The 18,181-nt window shown below is 45.6% G+C and overlaps 1 long non-coding RNA gene across 4 annotated transcripts in view; it reads left to right on the top strand.

The window, feature by feature from the left end:
- The first annotated feature begins 1,884 nt into the window (after positions 1–1,884).
- LOC132535848 (uncharacterized) overlaps positions 1,885–18,181 on the top strand; it is a 134,339-nt gene continuing 118,042 nt past the window's right edge. For 3 of the 4 annotated variants that reach the window (XR_009547594.1, XR_009547595.1, XR_009547592.1), the window contains exons 1-3: positions 1,885–1,957; positions 13,079–13,261; positions 13,571–13,681. This is a non-coding gene — a long non-coding RNA (uncharacterized LOC132535848). Of the gene's footprint in view, positions 1,958–13,078; positions 13,262–13,570; positions 13,682–13,943; positions 14,861–18,181 lie in introns of those variants that run through there. The other variant, XR_009547593.1, reaches the window with a different exon arrangement.

The raw sequence follows: 18,181 nt of genomic DNA, 5'->3' as shown, positions 1-18,181 counted from the left end.
TTTCTTATTTTAAAAGGCTTTAAAATATTTATTTATTCTCTCTTCTTACCCTTGTTGTTTTATTGTTGTAGTTATTATAGATGTCGTTGTTGTTGGATAGAACAGAAATGGAGAGAGAAGGGGGAAGACAGGGGGAGAGAAAGATAGACACCTGCAGACCTGCTTCACCACCTGTGAAGCGACTCCCCTGCAGGTGGGGAGCCGGGGCTCAAACCGGGATTCTTTTATATCTAACAAAGATATGCTAGAAATTGTATTATCGGGGCTTGGGCGGTAGCACAGCAGGTTAAGCGCACATGGCACAAGGCTCAAGGACTGGCTGGCGTAAGGATCCCGGTTTGAGCCCCCAGCTTCCCACCTGCGGGGTGGGGTGGGGTGTGTGTTTGTGTGGCTTCATGAGCGGTGAAGCAGGTCTTCAGATGTCTATCTTTCTCTCCCCCTCTCTGTCTTCCCCTCCTCTCTCCATTTCTCTCTGTCCTATCCAACAACAATAATAATAACCATAACAACAATAAAACAACAAGGGCAACAAAAGGGGAAAAATAGCCTTCATGAGCAGTAGATTTGTGGTGTAGGCACGGAACCCCAGCAATAACCCTGGAGGCAAAAAAATTTATAATAAAAAAATTAAAATAAAAAAGAAATTGTACTATCAAATCCCATTAACTATTTCAATGCACACGTATACAACTAAGACATTTCTTTTTATGTTCTTTTTTTTCCTTTGAAAAAAATTTCCCCCTTATTCGATTTCTCAGGAGGATTTGGTTCTCTTCCCCTCTATGATTTCCAGAACATTTCAAAATTCTTCAAATGAAAATATGCAAGTCATGACTTGTGGGTAGCAAGTTAGAGCTTGTGGGGACAGTTGGGAGGGCAAACTCCAAGATCTGCCAGCAGTTGTCCCCCCCTTGATTTGAACGAAGGAAAAGATCATGTTATTTATGCAGCATAAGGTTCCAAATTTTTAGGAATGAAATCTCAACCCAGCATGTCAACATATTGGTCGGGTCTGTCTTGGAATCTACACTAGATGGATTTCTTTGTGCTGGGAAACATTAGGAAAGTCAATATTCTCTCTCTCTTTAGATATCATGCAGATAATACACTCAATGGTCGTGCTGACTTCAGTTTCAAACATAAAGCCCCAGGGCAAACAGCTTTTATGTATTCAGTTACATGTTCTTTACTTCACAGATAATGTTTTGCCACAAATACTCCCAGCCTGGGAGGAAATGCAGAAGTGAACAATCAAATGGAATAAAAAATAATAGTGATCTTCAGAACAATGTACGGCCCGGATTGCAAGGAAATTGAAGAGACTCCAGCCCACTTTGGGTTGCCCCAAGAAAGGAGCGCTGGGTGGGAGCAGAGGCCTGGCAGAGGTGGATGGATGGGCCTGGGGTTGAGGGTATAGTGTAAGAGGCCAGAGCACTGGGGCAGGGAATCAGGAGTCCTACCCTCTGGCTGGAGAACTGGGGCACCACATCCTTGGCTGTCAGTATCCTCTTCCTCAAATGAAAGGAGACTCCTAGAGCTGGAGTTATTCTAAGTCTGCTTCAAGGATCTGTCTCTCCAGCCAGGATGGAACCTTGGATGGTTCCTCTCTGACCCTCAGCACCCTTCCCCTGGCAAATCCAGCTCCATCGCACCTTCCTGAGGGAACCATCCTGAGGATTAAATTGGATCAATGTTTGTAAAGTGTCTGGCACGTAGTAGGCAGCCTTCGGGCCAGCTGCCTGCCTTTCCGGTCTCCTCTAAGCTTCTTGCAGCCCAGAAAACACACTGGCCCCGATCCAGTCCCTTTGTCTCCGGATTCCAGGCCGGGGTTTGCACGCGTCCCTAATTCCCAATCAGGGCTGGCGCAAGCACACCTGAATTGCTTCTTTCAGTTTTTCCAATCGCCTCTTAAACTTTCTTCCTGGGAAGCCTTTGCCCCAATTCACCATCTCTTAAAGTGAGTAGCCACAGCCTCCCTCCCAGCCCCCACCGCTACACTTCCAGAGCCAACCCCCTCCTCCCGGCAGCTGCAGCTGGGAACTTAAGGGAGAAGGGGGGGCGCCCAGGGACCGGGTTCCTGCAGGCCTCCCATTTCCGCCCCTCCAGGTGTTTTGTTGCAAGCCCAAGATTGAGCAAGTGTTTACCGCATAGGAAGGGCTCAGGCCCGGCCCACCTTCCGGGCTCTGGCTCTGGGATTAGTGGGTCCAAAAATAGGGTCCCTTGGGTGATGGGGTGGTGGTTGCTTGTTGGTTGGCCTAACGTGGCCAGGGGAGAGGGCCCTGTGCTGTGGGTCTTTCTTGCAGAAGAGAACCCCTGCATTCCAATGAGGCTGCTGGTAGATGTGTACGAAAGGCCCCTGTGTAATTTCCATATATTTGTAACAGTGATATAACCACATTACTGAAACTTCGAAAAACTAGAGAAAAAAAAACAACACTGAACTCCTCCCTATTCATAACTGATTCCTAGATGTAGGCATGGGTAGTACTTTACTGTTTTTCCCTCCCTCTCTTTTAATGTTTTGTTTTCTCTCTCTACACACAGACAAAAACTTTTTTTTAACTCCTTTTTTTTTTAAAGATTTTTCTTATTGGGGCCGGGTGATGGCTCACCTGGTTGAGTGCGTATGTTAAAATCCTTAAGGACCCCAAGTCCCCATCTGCAGGTGGAAAGCTTCAGGAGTGGTGAAGCAGGGCTGCAGGTCTCTCTCTCTTTCTCTCTCTCTCTCTCACTCTCTCTCTCTCTATTTCCCCCTTGTCTCTCGATATCTGACTATCCAATGAATAAAAATAAAAGATTAAAAAATAATAAAATTATTTAAAAAAAAGAATGTAAAGAAGAACAAGGGCAACAAAAGGGAATAAATAATAAAAATATTTTTTAAAAAGAATGTAAAGAAGGATTTTGTTTATTAATGAGAAAGCTAGGAGAGAAAGAACCAGACATCACTCTGGTACATGTGCTGCTGGGGGTCGAACTCAGAAGCTCATGCTTGAGCGTCCAGTGCTTTATCCACTACACCACCTCCTGGACCACAACACACACACACACACACACACACACACACACACACACACACACACACACACACACACACACTTTTATACCGTGCCTTTTTTTTTTTTTTACACATGATGAACATTTCCAGATTGGCAATTTATTTATATAAAAACACTTTAGAGATTTAAACATTTCATTGTTTTCTTTTTTAACTTTTTCTATTTATAAAAAGGAAACATTGATAAAACTGTAAGATAAGAGGGGTACAACTTCACACAGTTCCCACCACCAGATCTCCATATCCCATCCCCTCCCCTGATAGCTTTCCTATTCTTTATCCCTTTGGGAGCATGGACCCAAGGGCATTGTGGGATGCAGAAGGTGGAAGGTCTGGCTTCTGTAATTGTTTCCCCGCTGAACATGAGAGTTGATGGGTAGATCCATACTCCTAGCCTGCCTCTCTCTTTCCCTAGTAGTGTGGGGCTCTGGAGAAGCAGAGCTCCAGGACACTTTGGTGGGGTTGTCAGTCCAGGGAAGTCTGGTTGGCATCATGCTAGCATCTGGAACCTGGCGGCTGAAAAGAGAGTTAGCTTACAAAGCCAAACAAATTATTGATTAATCATGAGCCTAAAGGCTGGAATAGTGCAGATGAAGAGTTGGGGGGGGGGTCCTCCATTTTGTAGATAGCTAGTAGGCCTATTTTAGTTATATTCCAAAGGGCCTGTGGCTATACTAATTTTTTTTCCTGAGCCTGAAATCTGATATGTATGTGGATCCAAGTTATTGTTTCGGGAGATGATATCATGGCTGGAAAAGGAACAGAAAGCTGGATCAGGGAAGAGAGTAGCTCCCTAATATGAGAAAGGGGGTATAGATATTGTTGACTGTAAACCCCATCAATTTGTTGTGATCTGGAGCCTATATTCAGCTTAGGAGCCTATGTGACCTCTGCATCCCTGTAGATCTGAGCTCACATTCTGTGGTCATGAGCAGCAACATTCCAAGCTGCCCCAATATCGACCCATCTTCCTCAGGTGTAGCATAGAGTATGTTGTCCAGCCTCCCTTTGAAGGATGGGACATTCTCTACAGTTGTTGATCCAAGTTGAGGGCAAGGTCCTATGGGGGGCCCACTAAGGGGTCTATTCTTTTTTTAAAGATTTTATTTATTTATTCATAAGGTGGAAGGAGAGAGAGAAAGAACCAGACATCACTCTGGTATATGTGCTGCCAGGGATTGAACTCTGGACCTCATGCTTGAGAATCCAATGCTTTATTCACTGCGCCACCTCCTGGACCACTGCATTGTTTTCTTAATTGAGATAATTAATATTGGTTCACATCATTGTATGGTTAGAATTTTTGCTTGTCACTGGTCACCACTGCTTGGGGTTGGCTTTTTCAGATAGAGAAGAAGATAGAAAGAGAAAAAGACCACAGCACAGAAGTTTCCTCCAGTGTGGTGGGGATGGGGCTTGAGCCTGGGTCTTGCTCATGGCAAATCAAGTGCACTATTTTGCAGGCCCTCCTTATTAAAATTTGGGAAGACTAGGATTGGCCTTCTAGGTGATTTCCAATTTCTCTGTAGCCACTACCACTATCCTGAATGCAAATGAACCTAGTACCTTTCCTTTTTAAAAAATGACATATTTTGTTTATTAATGAGATAGAGATGTAGAGATGGAGTGAACCAAAGCCTTCCATTATCACATGCAGTGCCAGGAATTGAACCCGAGACCTCCTGCCCTGGAATCCAAGGATACCTACACTGTACTACCTCCTGGGTCCTTCTGTTGCCTTTTTTTTTTTTGCCAGAATTTCCTTTGTGTTTTCTCTCTTCCTCCCTCCTCTCTTCCTTCCTTCTTCAAGGGTGTGGGAAGATAGTATACTGGTTATGCAAAGAGACTTTCATGCCTGAGGCTCTGCAGCCCCAGGTTCAGTCCACCACACCACCATAAGCTGATCAGTGCTCTGGTAAAATAATAATAATAATGGTAACAACAATAATTTCTTTCTTCTTCCTTTCCCCATTTCCTTTCTCTCATTTCTTTCCTATTCTTTCTTTTTTCCTTCTCTGTTCTCTCTCTCTCTCTCTCCCTTCTTCCATCCATCTCCTTCTCCTCCCTCTCCCCATTTCCAAAGCATTGCTTGCCTCTGGGTTCTGGTAGTGCCAAGAATCTGCCAGAATTTCTTAGTGATTCCTTGAAATCAGCTCTTAGAAATTGAAATACTGCATTACTGAGTATCCATATACTTCTGATTCCATGGTTCTTGCCCACATGCTCTTAGAAGGGTGGAGCCCGTGCAGCTCTCACCCATTGTGAGGTGATGGTGTATTGTCACCATGGCTGGCACAAGCCAGCATCTTTCAAAAATGGTTGTCTGCTTACTTTTTCCCCCAGTACAACTCTGCTTTGATTTACAGTGAAGCAACACTCCCCCAGCTCCCTTGGGTTTGATTACTAGCTTTTTGTTTTTGTTTGTAAAGCAGGCCTTTTGAAGTTGAGTGGGATTTGAATGAAGAAAGATGGCTTAATGGAGAGTAGCTGGGAGGTTGTCCCAGTGCTATGTTAGGGAGCTGCAGGGAGCTAGGAGCAATTGAAAGTTTGCAGCAGCAAGGAAGGGGCATGCGGTGGGGGATGTGGTTGGGTAGTGGTGCACAGGGTTAAGCTCACATAGTACCAAGCATAAGGACCCCCTCAAGGAAGCACAAGGACTTGCTCAAGGATCCCGGGTATAGCCCCTTTCTCCCCACCTGCAGGGGAGGGGTCGCCTCACAAGTGGTGAAGCAGGTCTACAGGTGTCTCTCTCTCTCCCTCTCTCTCTCCCCCTCCTCTCTCAATTTATTTTATCCAATAAAAAAATGGCCACCAGGAGCAGCGGATTCATAGTGCAGGAGGCACCAAGCCTCAGTGATAACCCTGGAGGCAAAGAGAGAGAGAGAGAGACAGAGAGAGAGAGAGAGGAAGAGAATCGCTGGCAGAGGGTACGTTTGGGAGAGACTTATGGAGGAGCAGGGCCCCTTGATGTGGTCCAAACAGCAGCTGTGAGAAAGATGTAGGGTGAAGCAGTGGCTTGGACCAATTGGAAGTTAAGGAGACTCTACAGACAAGAAACTAGCTTCAGGTATTTGGTGAGGAGATGAAAGAGAAGTGAAGTTTAGATTAGTTCAAGAAATGACAGTTCTCTTTCTTTTCCCTACTAGGGTTATATATCTGGGGCGTGGTACCTGGAAGAACTCTACCCTTTCCCAGAAGCTATTATTTTTTCTTATTTAATAGAGATATATGGGGGGAGGGTGGGGGAAGAAACACAGAGGAGAGACAGCTGCAGCACCACTGTTCCATCACTTTTTTGTTTTCAAATTTTTATTGGGAGATTAGTGTCTTACAGTCAACAGTAAAGTACAGTAGTGTGTACATGTGTAACATCTCTCAGTTTTCCACATTTCCATTCAACCCCCACTAGGTCCTCCTCTTCCATCATGTTCCAGGGCCTGAGCCCTCCCCACTCCAGAGTTTTTTACGCTGGTGCAGTACACCAACTGCTTTGTGTTTTCCCTTCTGTTCTTATTTTTCAACTTGTCTGTGAGTGAGATCATCCCGTATTTATCCTTCTCTTTCTGGCTAATCTCACTTAACATGATTCCTTCAAACTCCATCTAAGTTGAGGTGAAGAAGGTGAATTCACCATTTTTAATAGCTGAGTAATATTCCATTGTGTATGTATAGCACAACTTTGTCAGCCACTCCTCCCTTGTTGGACACCCAGGCTGCTTCCAGGTTTGGGCTACTATAAATTGTGCTGCTATTCTGTTCCACCACTTGTGAAGCTTCCCAGGTCCTGGTGTATGGTAATAGATGTGGTATACTGGGTGAGTCATCATCTGACAATAAGAAATTGCAGTCTATCAGGTACAGGGGAGTGGTGGGGGGTCGCACCACACTGAGTCTCTTCTTCTTCTAGCGTTTGCCCTTCTTCCATAGCCAGTCAACAGCGTCAGGTTGAGCCTGATGTAAAGTTTCGAGACCTCCTTTGAATCTGGAGAGGTAGCAGTCGTTGACTATGTGGGTCATAGTCTGTCTGTAGCTGCAGGGGCAGTTCGGATCGTCTCTGGCTCCCCAGTGATGGAACATAGCGGCGCACCGGCCATGGCCTGTTCGATAGCGATTGAGGAGGGCCCGATCATAACGTGCTAGGTCAAAGCCGGGTTGACGCTTGCAGGGGTCTGTGATGAGGTGTTTGTTCTTTACCTCAGCTGACTGCCAGCTCTGTTTCCAAGAGACTGGAACAGAGAAGTTCAGTGTAGGCGTAGGGGACCAGATTGGGTGACGAGACGTCAAGCGTTGGACAGGGTGGGCGAAGATATCCGCGTATATTGGCAGGTCCGGTCGAGCGTAGACGTGGGAAATGAACTCAGATGATGCCGCATCCTGACGAATATCTGGCGGGGCGATGTTGCTAAGAACTGGCAGCCATGGAACTGGGGTGGAACGGATGGTTCCAGAAATTATCCTCATGGAGGAATATAATTTGGAATCGACCAAGTGGACATGGGGGCTATAGAACCATACTGGGGCACAGTATTCTGCAGTGGAATAGCATAATGCCAGAGAGGATGATTGTAGTGTGGAAGCACTCGCTCCCCATGAGGAGCTGGCCAGTCTTGCAATGATGTTATTCCTCGCGCCCACCTTTGCTGCAGTTTTTATGAGTTGTTCGTGAAATGACAGAGTGCGATCGAGAGTAATGCCAAGATAGACTGGCTGGGCTTCATGCCGGATTCTCGTATCGTCAAGCTGCACATTAAGCTCACGCGAGGCCGAGGCATGGTGTAGATGGAAAACAGATGATACCGTTTTTGCAGAACTAGGGATTAGTCGCCATTTTTTACAGTAATCAGATATCAGAGACATGTCTTTCGTGAGTGTTTCCTCGAGGATGTCAAACTTGGATGCCTGAGTTGCACAGCAGATGTCATCGGCGTAGATGAACTTCCTTGAAGAAGTTTCTGGGAGGTCATTGATGTAAATATTAAATAGCGTAGGAGCCAGAACAGAGCCCTGGGTGAGGCCACTTGAGACAAGTCTCCATCTGCTAGACTTGTCACCCAGATGCACCCGGAATCTTCTGTTTTGGAGAAGAAACGGTATAGTGTTGGCCACCCATGGAGGCAGGCATCTTGAGATCTTGACTAGGAGACCATGGTGCCAGACCGTGTCATAGGCTGCTGTGAGATCAACAAAGACAGCACCCGTCTTTAAATTCTTCTGGAATTCATTTTCGATGTAAGTTGAGAGGGCCAGGGCTTGTTCGCAGGTAGATCTTCCTGGGCAGAAACCAGCTTGGGCGGGTGATAGGAATTTCTCTGTAAGAGGAGAAATACGTGACAGAAGCAGCCTCTCAAGGAGTTTGTAACACACGGAGAGGAGAGAAATTGGTCTATAGCTGGCAGCCAGTGTTGGGTCTTTCTTTGGTTTCAAAACTGCTATTATCTTCGCACAATGCCAAATTTTGGGCATAGATTCGGATTCCAAGATGTGGGACAGGAATGTAGTGAGCCACTTCTTTGCCGCGGGGCCCAAGTTAAGAATGAATTCTGGGGTGATGTTATCATAGCCAGCAGCTGTTCCCGGTTTAACCCTCTTCAAAGCGTCTTCCAGTTCAGACAGTGTAAAGGGAGAGAGTTTTGGAGATGGACAAGATAACCGGAAGTGGGATGACCACTCATGGGAAATTTCTCTTTTCCAGACTGGGTCGATCTTAGCACGTCCAACTTGAGTTAGGTGACTGGCCACTGAATTTGGAGATACAGGAGGATGGGAGACGGGAGAGGGTTGGCTACTGGCACCCAGACTATGTAAAGAAGCTTCCAGGCCTTCCTACTTGAGTGGGTGAAGTTCAGACTTTCCGTGAGTTGTTGCCAGCGGGCTTGGAGTGCTGCATCCAGGGAGGCAATGAGATGGTCAGCCACATCTGGGTCGCCCGACTCATCATACTGAGTCTCTTATACTGAACATCTGCTTTGTTTCCACACACTGAAGGCAATCTCAGTGCATCCTCACAGTAACCCAGGCAGAGTAGCCTGGGAGGTGGCACAGTGGCTAAGGCATTGGGCTTTCAAGTGTGAGGACCTGAGTGTAAGTTCCCAGTCCCCACATACAGGGAAAGAATGGAAGACAACTAGGAGTCGGTGGTAGGTAACATAGCGGGTTAAGCACAAGGACCAGCGTAAGGATCCCGGTTCAAGCCCCTGGCTCCCTACCTGCAGGGGAACCACTTCACAGGCAGTGAAGCAGGTCTGCAGGTGTCTGTCTTTCTCTCCCTCTCTCTGTCTACCCCTCCTCTCTCCATTTCTCTTTGTCCTATCCAACAATGATGACATCAATAACTACAAGAATAACTACAAAAACGATAAAAGAACAAGGGCAACAAAAGGGAAAAACTAAACAAAAAGATTAGATGACAACTACTGAATGGTTTCACTCATTTGTGGAATATAGAGAATTGAAACACATGAAATTGAAAAAAAAAAGTCAACCCATTTCTAAGACCTTGGGAGAACTATGGTGCTTATCCCTTGGTGGCAGTCATAGGACTTTAGTGGTGGGAATGGTGTGGAACTAAACCCCTAATCACTTATAATCTTGTAAATCAGTAATTACAAAATTAAAAATAAACAGCTGTGGAATTAGAACTCAGATGCCTTATTAGGCCTATCCCAGTGACCTTCAGTGACAAACTACAGATTCAGTCTGGATTCTGGTGGCCCTCTGACCCTTTGACACCCCTCAGAAGAGTCTGGAGGTGTGGCTCTCTGATCTATCCTGTCTTTCTCTTCCCAGACCTGACTCTCAGACTTCATGATCCAGAGTAAGGTTGTTTCTCTTTGTTCCTTTGTCCAAAATTTCCTCTTGATTCTGAAGGTGTGAGGTAGGAGTAAGAAAGCATGGTTTCAAATTCTCATCTCTGCTTTTTTAAATTTTTTATTTTTTGTCTCCAGGTTTACTGCTAGGGCTTGGTGCCTGCACTATGAATCCACTGCTCCTGGAGGCTATTTTTTCCCTTTTGTTGGCTTTGTTGTTTATTGTTGTTGTTATTGCTGTTGTTTTTGGATAGGACAGAGAGAAATCGAGAGAGGAGGTGAAGACAGGGGGAGAGAAAGATAGACACCTGCACATCTGCTTCACTGCCTAGGAAGAGACCCCCTTGCACGTGGGGAACCCGGGGCTTGAACCAGGATCCCTGAGCCAGTCCTTGCACTTCGCTTAACCCACTGCGCAACCACCTGCCACCCCCCCTTTTTTTTTTACTTGAGTACTGCTCAGCTCTGGTTTGTGCTGGTGCTGGGGATTAGACCTCAGACATGAGAGTCTTTTTGCATAACCATTATGCTATCTGCCTCACCCACTGCTACCTATTTTCTTAACAACTTTGCATACTTTAACAAGGTATTGAGTTATAAGTCCACAGCTGTTTATTTTTAATTTTTTTAATTTATTTTATTTATTCCCTTTTGTTGCCCTTGTTGTTTTATTGTTGTAGTTATTATTGTTGTTGTCGTCTTTGCTGGATAGGACAGAGAGAAATGGAGAGAGGAGGGGAAGACAGAGAGGAGGAGAGAAAGATAGACACCTGCAGACCTGCTTCACCGCCTGTGAAGCTACTCCCCTGCAGGTGGGGAGCCGGGGTTCGAACCGGGATCTTTATGCCGGTCCTTGTGCTTTGCGCCACCTGCGCTTAACCCGCTGCGCTACAGCCCGACTCCCTTATTTTTAATTTTTTAATTATAAGATTATAAACTGGGGACAGGTGATGATGCACCTGGTTAAGCACTCACATTACAGTGCATAAGGACCCAGGTTCAAACCTCTGTGGAGGGGGGAGGCTTCATGAGTCATGAAACAGGGCTCCCTACCAGCAGGGGAGTCGCTTCACAGGCAGTGAAGCAGGTCTGCAGGTGTCTGTCTTTCTCTCCCCGTCTCTGTCTTCCCCTCCTCTCTCCATTTCTCTCTGTCCTATCCAACAACTATGACATCAATAACAAGGGCAACAAAAGGGTAATTTTTTTTAATATTTATATTTATAAAAAGGAAACATTGACAAAACCATAGGATAAGGTTAGCTAGGTTTTGGGACTTTGTTAGGAAGTGAACCTCCTGGAATGGAATTAGAGAATACCGTGAAAGGAAAGGTCTCACCCGAGTAATGAGGGTGAAGGGTTGTCATTCCATGCCTGACATCTCTGGACGCAGTCTGAAGTGAAGCATGCTGAGGTGGTATTCTTTGTATTGATTAGGTTGGGATCAGATGCAATACCATTTGGTATTTGGTATGTTTCTTTTTTCTTTCCTTTCTTTCCTTTCTTTGTTTCTTTTTTTTTTTTTTTTTTTTGCCTCCAGGGTTATTGCTTGGTCTCGGTGCCTGCACTGCTGTTGGAGGCTATTTTTCCCTTTTGTTTATAGTTGTTGTTGTTATTATTATTGTTGTTATTGGACAGGACAGAGAGAAATGGAGAGAGGAGGGGAAGACAGGGCAGAGAAAGACACCTGCAGACCTGCTTCACCACTTGTGACTCCCCTGCAGGTGGGGAGCCAGCTGGGGCATCGAACTGGGATCCTTATGCCAGTCCTTAGACTTAGTTACATGTGCACTTAACCTGCTATGCTACCGCCCAGCCCCCCACCTTTTGTTTATTAGTCAAACACTGGTTTACAGTAAGAGTGTAGGAATACAGTTTCACCCCTTCTTATGAGTCTAAGAAGATGTACCACATCTACCACCAGAGTCTCTGTGCCTCTGCACCAAGTAGAACTCTCCATTGCCCCCTTCCATCTGATAACCATCATAGCTTTCACAGTCTAAGGGTCAGTTTGGTTGTTATTATTATTTTTTGCAACTCTGCTTGCTTTAGTTTTTTTATATTTCACATATGAGTGAAACCGTCTGGTAGTTGACTTTTACTTTCTTACTTATTTCACATAGTGCAATGATTTGGTGTTCCAACAAGTTTATTATTCTCTCTCTCTCTCCCTCTCTCTTATTGAGGAGGTAATGCTTTACAGTACACTCATTGATATATGCACACAATTTCAGTATATAATAGGTCCCCAGAGTTTTCTTCCTATCCACCTTCTCCCTTCCTCCCTCCCCAGAGTCCTTTGCTTTGGTGCAATATACCATAGTCAGCCTATGTTTCACTTTGTGTTCTCCCTCCTTAAAGTCCTTTGCTTTGGTGTAATACAGTATTCCTTTTCTTCAAAGGAGGAGGAGGAGGAAGTGGTGGAGGGGGAGGAAGAGGAGTAGGAGGAGGAAAAAGAGGGCTGGGGTTAGCATAGTGGTTATATAGAAGTCTGTCATGCCAGAGGCCCTGAGGTCCCAGGTTCAATCCCCAGCAACACCATAAGCTAGACCTGAGCAGTATTCTGGTGTTTCTCTGTCTTTCTCTGTATCTCTCACTTATTAAAATAAAGTAAATAAAATGCTTTAAAAAAGAAAGAAAAGGGGGTCGGGTGGTGGTGCAGTGGGTTAAGCACATGTGGCACAAAGTGCAAGGACCGGCATAAGGATCCTGGTTCGAGCCCCCGGCTCCCCACCTGCAGGGAAGTCGCTTCACAGGTGGTGAAGCAGGTCTGCAGGTGTCTATCTTTCTCTCCCCCTCTCTGTCTTCCCCTCCTCTCTCCATTTCTCTCTGTCCTATCCAACAACAAACAACATCAACAATGGCAATGATAATAACCACAAGGAGGCTACAACAACAAGGACAACAAAAGGGGGGGAAATGGCCTCCAGGAGCGGTGGATTCATGGTGCAGGCACCCATCACAGGGGATCCCACCAATCCCCTGGAGGGGAAAAAAAAAAGAAAAAAGAAAGAAAAAGATTTGTATTAGGAGGGCAAGAAGTGGCTCACCTGGTAGAGTGCACATGTTACCTTATGGAAGACCCAGGCTTGAACCCTCAGCCACTATAGGGGAGTGCCTGCAGGGGAGAAAGTCTTGAGCAATGGAACAGTGCAGCAGTGTCTCTCTCTGTCGTCCCCTCTCTATATTTCTGTGTCTTCCTCTCTGTCCAAAACAGAAGTAAAAATGGCCACCAGGAATGGTGGAGTAATGCAAGGCACTGTGACAACCCTGGTGGAAAAAAAAGATTGATTTTATTCATCTCACATGAGACAGAGAAAGAATTTCATATGCAAGAGAGAAGCAAGGCAGAGCAGCACTCTGGAACTTGCACTGCTGATGCTGGAACTAGGAGCCTCAGGTATGCAAGTCTGACTATGAGCTTCACTAATTCCCTAACCACAGGATGCCCCACCCCCCTCTTCCTTATTCTATTTATTTGTGGCCTGGGAGGCAAAGCAGTATATAAAGTGAGGTCCTCAACACAGTCCCCAGTGTCAGGTGTGCCAGAGTGATATCCTAGTTCTTGACTCACCACCCCTCCATCTCCTCTTATCATCCTCCTCTTCCTCTTTCTTCTTCCCTCTCTCCACTTCCTCAATAATAGCCAAGAATTTTGTTGTTGTCTCTGGGGCTTCATTACTCTGGAGTGACTTTTTCAGGTAGAGAGAGAGAGAGAGAGGGAGAGAGAGAGATCATAGTACTGAAGGCTCATCCAAATGTAGTGGAGAATGAACTGGAACCTGGTTCCTGGACATGACAAAACAGGTACACTGTGCAGGTGAGTTATTTCACCAACCTATTCTAATAGCCAAGTTAAAAAAAATTTTTTTTTCCTTTCTTGCATTTGAAATACTCAATGATATCACTGGTATGGAGATTCTTTGCCTTGGTCCTTAACCACTACCCAACTTTGAACAACACAGTATCACTTTTAGAAGATCTATGTCTTGTCTGTTGGGCAATTGGGGCTTCTTCCCTCCATCACTTTTACAAGGGCCCACACATTGATCCTGTCTCTTGTTGAATTGCTGGTTCTCCAGCAACTTGCATCACAGTTGGATGTCACTGCCCAGAGAGGATCATGGTGCTGCTCTAAGGCTCCAGAAGCTTTGGGAATTCCAAGTGCTAGACCATTATAACTGACGGCAGTCCTCAGACACAGGTCCTTTACAACTCCAGCAATGGTGTTTCCTTCACCCTTGGCAGTGGGATATGGGTAGAACCCAGTCAGTCTTGGATATTCCAGAGATTCGCCAAGATGAGGCAGCAGGAGAAACAGCCAGATAATTTTCATCACACTTTCCTGTGTCCTCCAAAGTGTACTCTAATAAGACTGTTCCCCTCCTTTGATGTTTGGAAAACCAGTCCACAGCACACAAACAAGTAGCAAGAGCTATTAGTTTCAAATGCTTTCCTTTGGGACCACCAATGTGATCAATTATGTGGCAGTTTTTCAGTGAGCATTTGAAATGTGCTGGCCAGAGGCAAGATGAGTTCATTGAAAAGGTGTGGCTTGGGGCCTGGTGGTGGTGTATCTGGTTGAGTATACATGTTACAATGTACAAGGACATTGGTTTGAGTCCTTGGTGCTCAGTTGCCTGGGGTGGGGTGGGGTGCAGAGCTTCATGAGTAGTGAAGTTGGGATGTAGATGTCTCTCACTCTCTCCAACATTTTTTTAAATTAAATTTTATTTCTTTAGATAGGACAAAGAGAAGTTGAATGGGGAGAGAGTTATAGTAGGAGAGAGACCTGTGACATTGTTTCACCACTTGTGAAGCTTTCCCCTGCAAGTGGGGACCAGTGGCTCCAACCTGGGTTCTTGTATACTCTAATGTGTGCTCTCAACCAGGTGTGCCACTGCCCAGCCTCTCTCCTCCTTTCCTCTCAGTTTCTTTCTTCAAGTCTTTTTTTTAAAGAATTTATTTATTTATTAATAAGAAAGATAGAGGGAGAGAGAGAAAGAACACTGGTACATGTTCTGCCAGGGATTGAACTTGAGACCCCATGCTTGAGAGTCCAATACCTTATTCACTGTGCCAACTCCCAGACCACAAATACTTTCAATTTTTCCTTCCTTCTTTCCTTTTCTCCCTTCCTTCCTTCCTTTTTTCCTTTCTTTCTCCCTTCCTTTCTTCCTTCCTTTTGTTTTTTAAGATTTTACTTTCAGTAGCTCTTCCTTTGGGGGGCTGCTAAGTAGGTGTACGGTTCTGATGGTTTATTCATTTTACCCTCTGACAGTCCTGGGAGGTAGAGATACATACAGAGAAACTGAGTTTCTGATGGATTTTATAACATGGCAAAGACCACACAGTAAGTTATCAGAAATGCAGAGCCTGTGCTTATCAGTTACACACTATTTTCTCCCATCACACACACACACACACACACACACACACACACACACACACACACACACACACACACACACACACACACACACACACACGGCCAGAGAAATACAACTAGAGGCAGACAGAAGCCCCTTGTGTCTCCCAGCTGGAAAGGCCACTGCGTGGGTGTTCTAGAAGGCTGGGCTGGGCAGCAGGGAACTTAGTTTTCTCCACATCAGCCTTCTCAGCCTCTGAGGTTTTTGTGATTTGCCCAACACTGGAATCCCCCCACCCCACCCCACCCCTATCCCTCACCACCCCCTTGTTGTTCTAGCCATCAGCTTTCAAAAATAGGTTTCATTCCATTGTTCTTGTAACAATTGAAGCAGCACTCTGTCAAACTTTAATAACCATAGGATTCACCTGGGGATCTTTTTAAGATGCAGATTTTGAAGCAGGGGGTATGGGGGTGGGTCTCAGAATCTACATTTGTAACCATCCAGGTGATGCTGGCCTGACTACCAGCAAGATTGAGTTGCAGACACTCAAGGGTTAAATGAGTTCCTATGGACCCAAATCTTTTGGTGTAGGCACCAAAAGAGAGCTATCCTTTATTTCCTCAGGCCAGAGGAAGAGCCCTAGCCCCAAACTGCAGCAGCAGGAGGGAGGGAGGGATTTCCCCTGACTGAGCCTCACCCCAACAAAAGAGTAAGTGATTACTCAGCCTGGGGCTACTGGCTAAAAAGGCAGTCCTGTCCCAGGAAATGTGCCCAGGCTCACTGTGGCCTCCAAGTGGACTAGACCCGCCCTCCTTCCTGTTCCCCCACCCCTGCTGCCTCCAGGCCACACACCCGGACCAGGGGGCACACCCCAAGGCCCTGTTGGGTGTGTGTGTGGGGCACATTTGCTGCAGGTCAGAGGTGTGCCAGGGACCCAGCTGGACTGGTGACACTGTGTGTGTGTGTCTCACCCCCTTGAACTACTTATTTGGGTGCAGGGGCCAAGCCTTGGTGACTCTCCAGGGTCCCTTGGGGTGCAGATTCCCAGAAGATCCCATGGTCCAATGGGGGCGATTGGCTTAGAAGGCAGGCGAGCAAGATGGCGCAGCCAGAGTGGACGGACAGGTGGCACTGTCCACATTCCTGCTCCCTGTGCATGAGGGAGTGTCATTGTCATACTTGGAATGTATGTAGGGTCTGTCCAATGGAGTACTGAGCACATTTAAAAATATATTTTATTTTATTTATCTTCCTTTTTGTTGCCCTTGTTTTTATCATTGTTGTTATGATTATTGTTATTATTGCTGTCATCATTGTTGGACAGGACAGAGAGAAATGGAGAGAGGAGGGGAAGACAGATAGGGGGAGAGAAAGACAGACACCTGCAGACCTGCTTCACTGCTTGTGAAGCGACTCCCCTGCAGGTGGGGTCCAGAGGCTCGAACCCGAGTCCTTGCACACTGTAACATTGTGCTCCAGCCAGGTGTGCACCACCGCCCGGCCACCGTAAGTGCTTTTGTTAAATTGTTATTTTTATTTATTTTATTTTTTATTATCTTTATTTATTGGATACAGACAGTCAGAAATTGAGAGGGGAGGGGGAGATAGAGAGGAGAGACAGAGAGACATCTGCAGTGCTGCTTTACTCGCAAAGCTTTCCCTCTGCAAGTGGGGACCGTGAACTCCAACTTGGATCTTTGTGCATTGTAACATGTGCACTCAAGCCGATGTGCCACCATCTGGCCCCCTCTTTAAGTATTTAATTATTATTCATTTTATTTTAATGAGAGAGGTACAGAGAAGATGCAGAAGACAGACAGACAGACAGAGACAGAGATAGACAGACACCAGTGTGCTGCTCAACTGCTCAGCTCTGGATTATGGTGATGAATTGAACCTGGGACCTGGTCTGCAAGCATGAGAGTCTTTTGTATAATCACTACCCTGTCATTTCAGTCCTGGGGAATGTTTTTTAGTTCCCAGTGTCTGATTGCATGCTGGGATCTGGGGGTAGGGAGAGGAAGGGTGGCAATATAAACGTGGTACTCACCAGGAGTCAAAGGAATTGTTGCCAGAGTGTGTGTTATAACAGGTCAGGGTGGGAAGAAGGAGGATTTCTTGAAGCAGGAAAGCATGCCTGGTACATGTTGGGGATGACCAACCAGGGAATTGTTACATGGGGCAGAGAGGTACAAACACTGGGGCAGGCATGCAGTGTTCACTGTGCATGCTGAAAGAAGTGGGTTAAGGGAATTCTGACTAGAATCAAGGGCTGTCTGACCAAATGGGAGCAGAATAAACATTGTTCGTAGAGCTTTGGTGTAAGAGAAGAAGGAGGGAAGAGAGGGAAAAAAAAACAGGCAGAACTTATCACTGCAACTGTGAGGACATATGAGAAGTGTTTTGGGTTTCATTCCTGGGACCCAAATAATAGGAATGTATTCTCTCATGGTTCCGGAGAACAGGAATCTGAAATCAGGGCTTTAGCAGAATCATACTCCCTCCAGAGGCACTAGGAGATGACATTTCTGTGTTTTGTTAGAGTTCTCCAGAGAAAAATAGAATTGAATAATAAGATCTGTCTGTCTGTATATATATCCATCCATCCTATCTGTCATCTATCTATCTATCATCTATCTATCTATCTATCTATCTATCTATCTATCTATCTATCTATCTATCTATCTGTCTACTCTGTCTATGAATAAGGGAATATGGAGGCTGGCACTTTGACAACATGCTTAGTGAACTGACAGACTAAAAATCCAGGGAAGGTCCAATTTGAGTTTAAGAGTCATCAGTCAACTATAGAACCAAGAATACTCAAGATGTCATATCAAAATCCGAAGGTCCTCTGCTGGAGAAATCTCTTGTTACAGGGAAGCCAGTCTTTATACTCTGTCCAGGCTTTCAACTGACTTAATGAAAATTGCCTCTCTTGGGTTTTA

The sequence above is a fragment of the Erinaceus europaeus genome, chromosome X, assembly GCF_950295315.1.
Source record: "Erinaceus europaeus chromosome X, mEriEur2.1, whole genome shotgun sequence".
Lineage (NCBI taxonomy): Eukaryota > Metazoa > Chordata > Mammalia > Eulipotyphla > Erinaceidae > Erinaceus > Erinaceus europaeus.
This window is presented reverse-complemented; position numbering and strand designations above follow the sequence as displayed.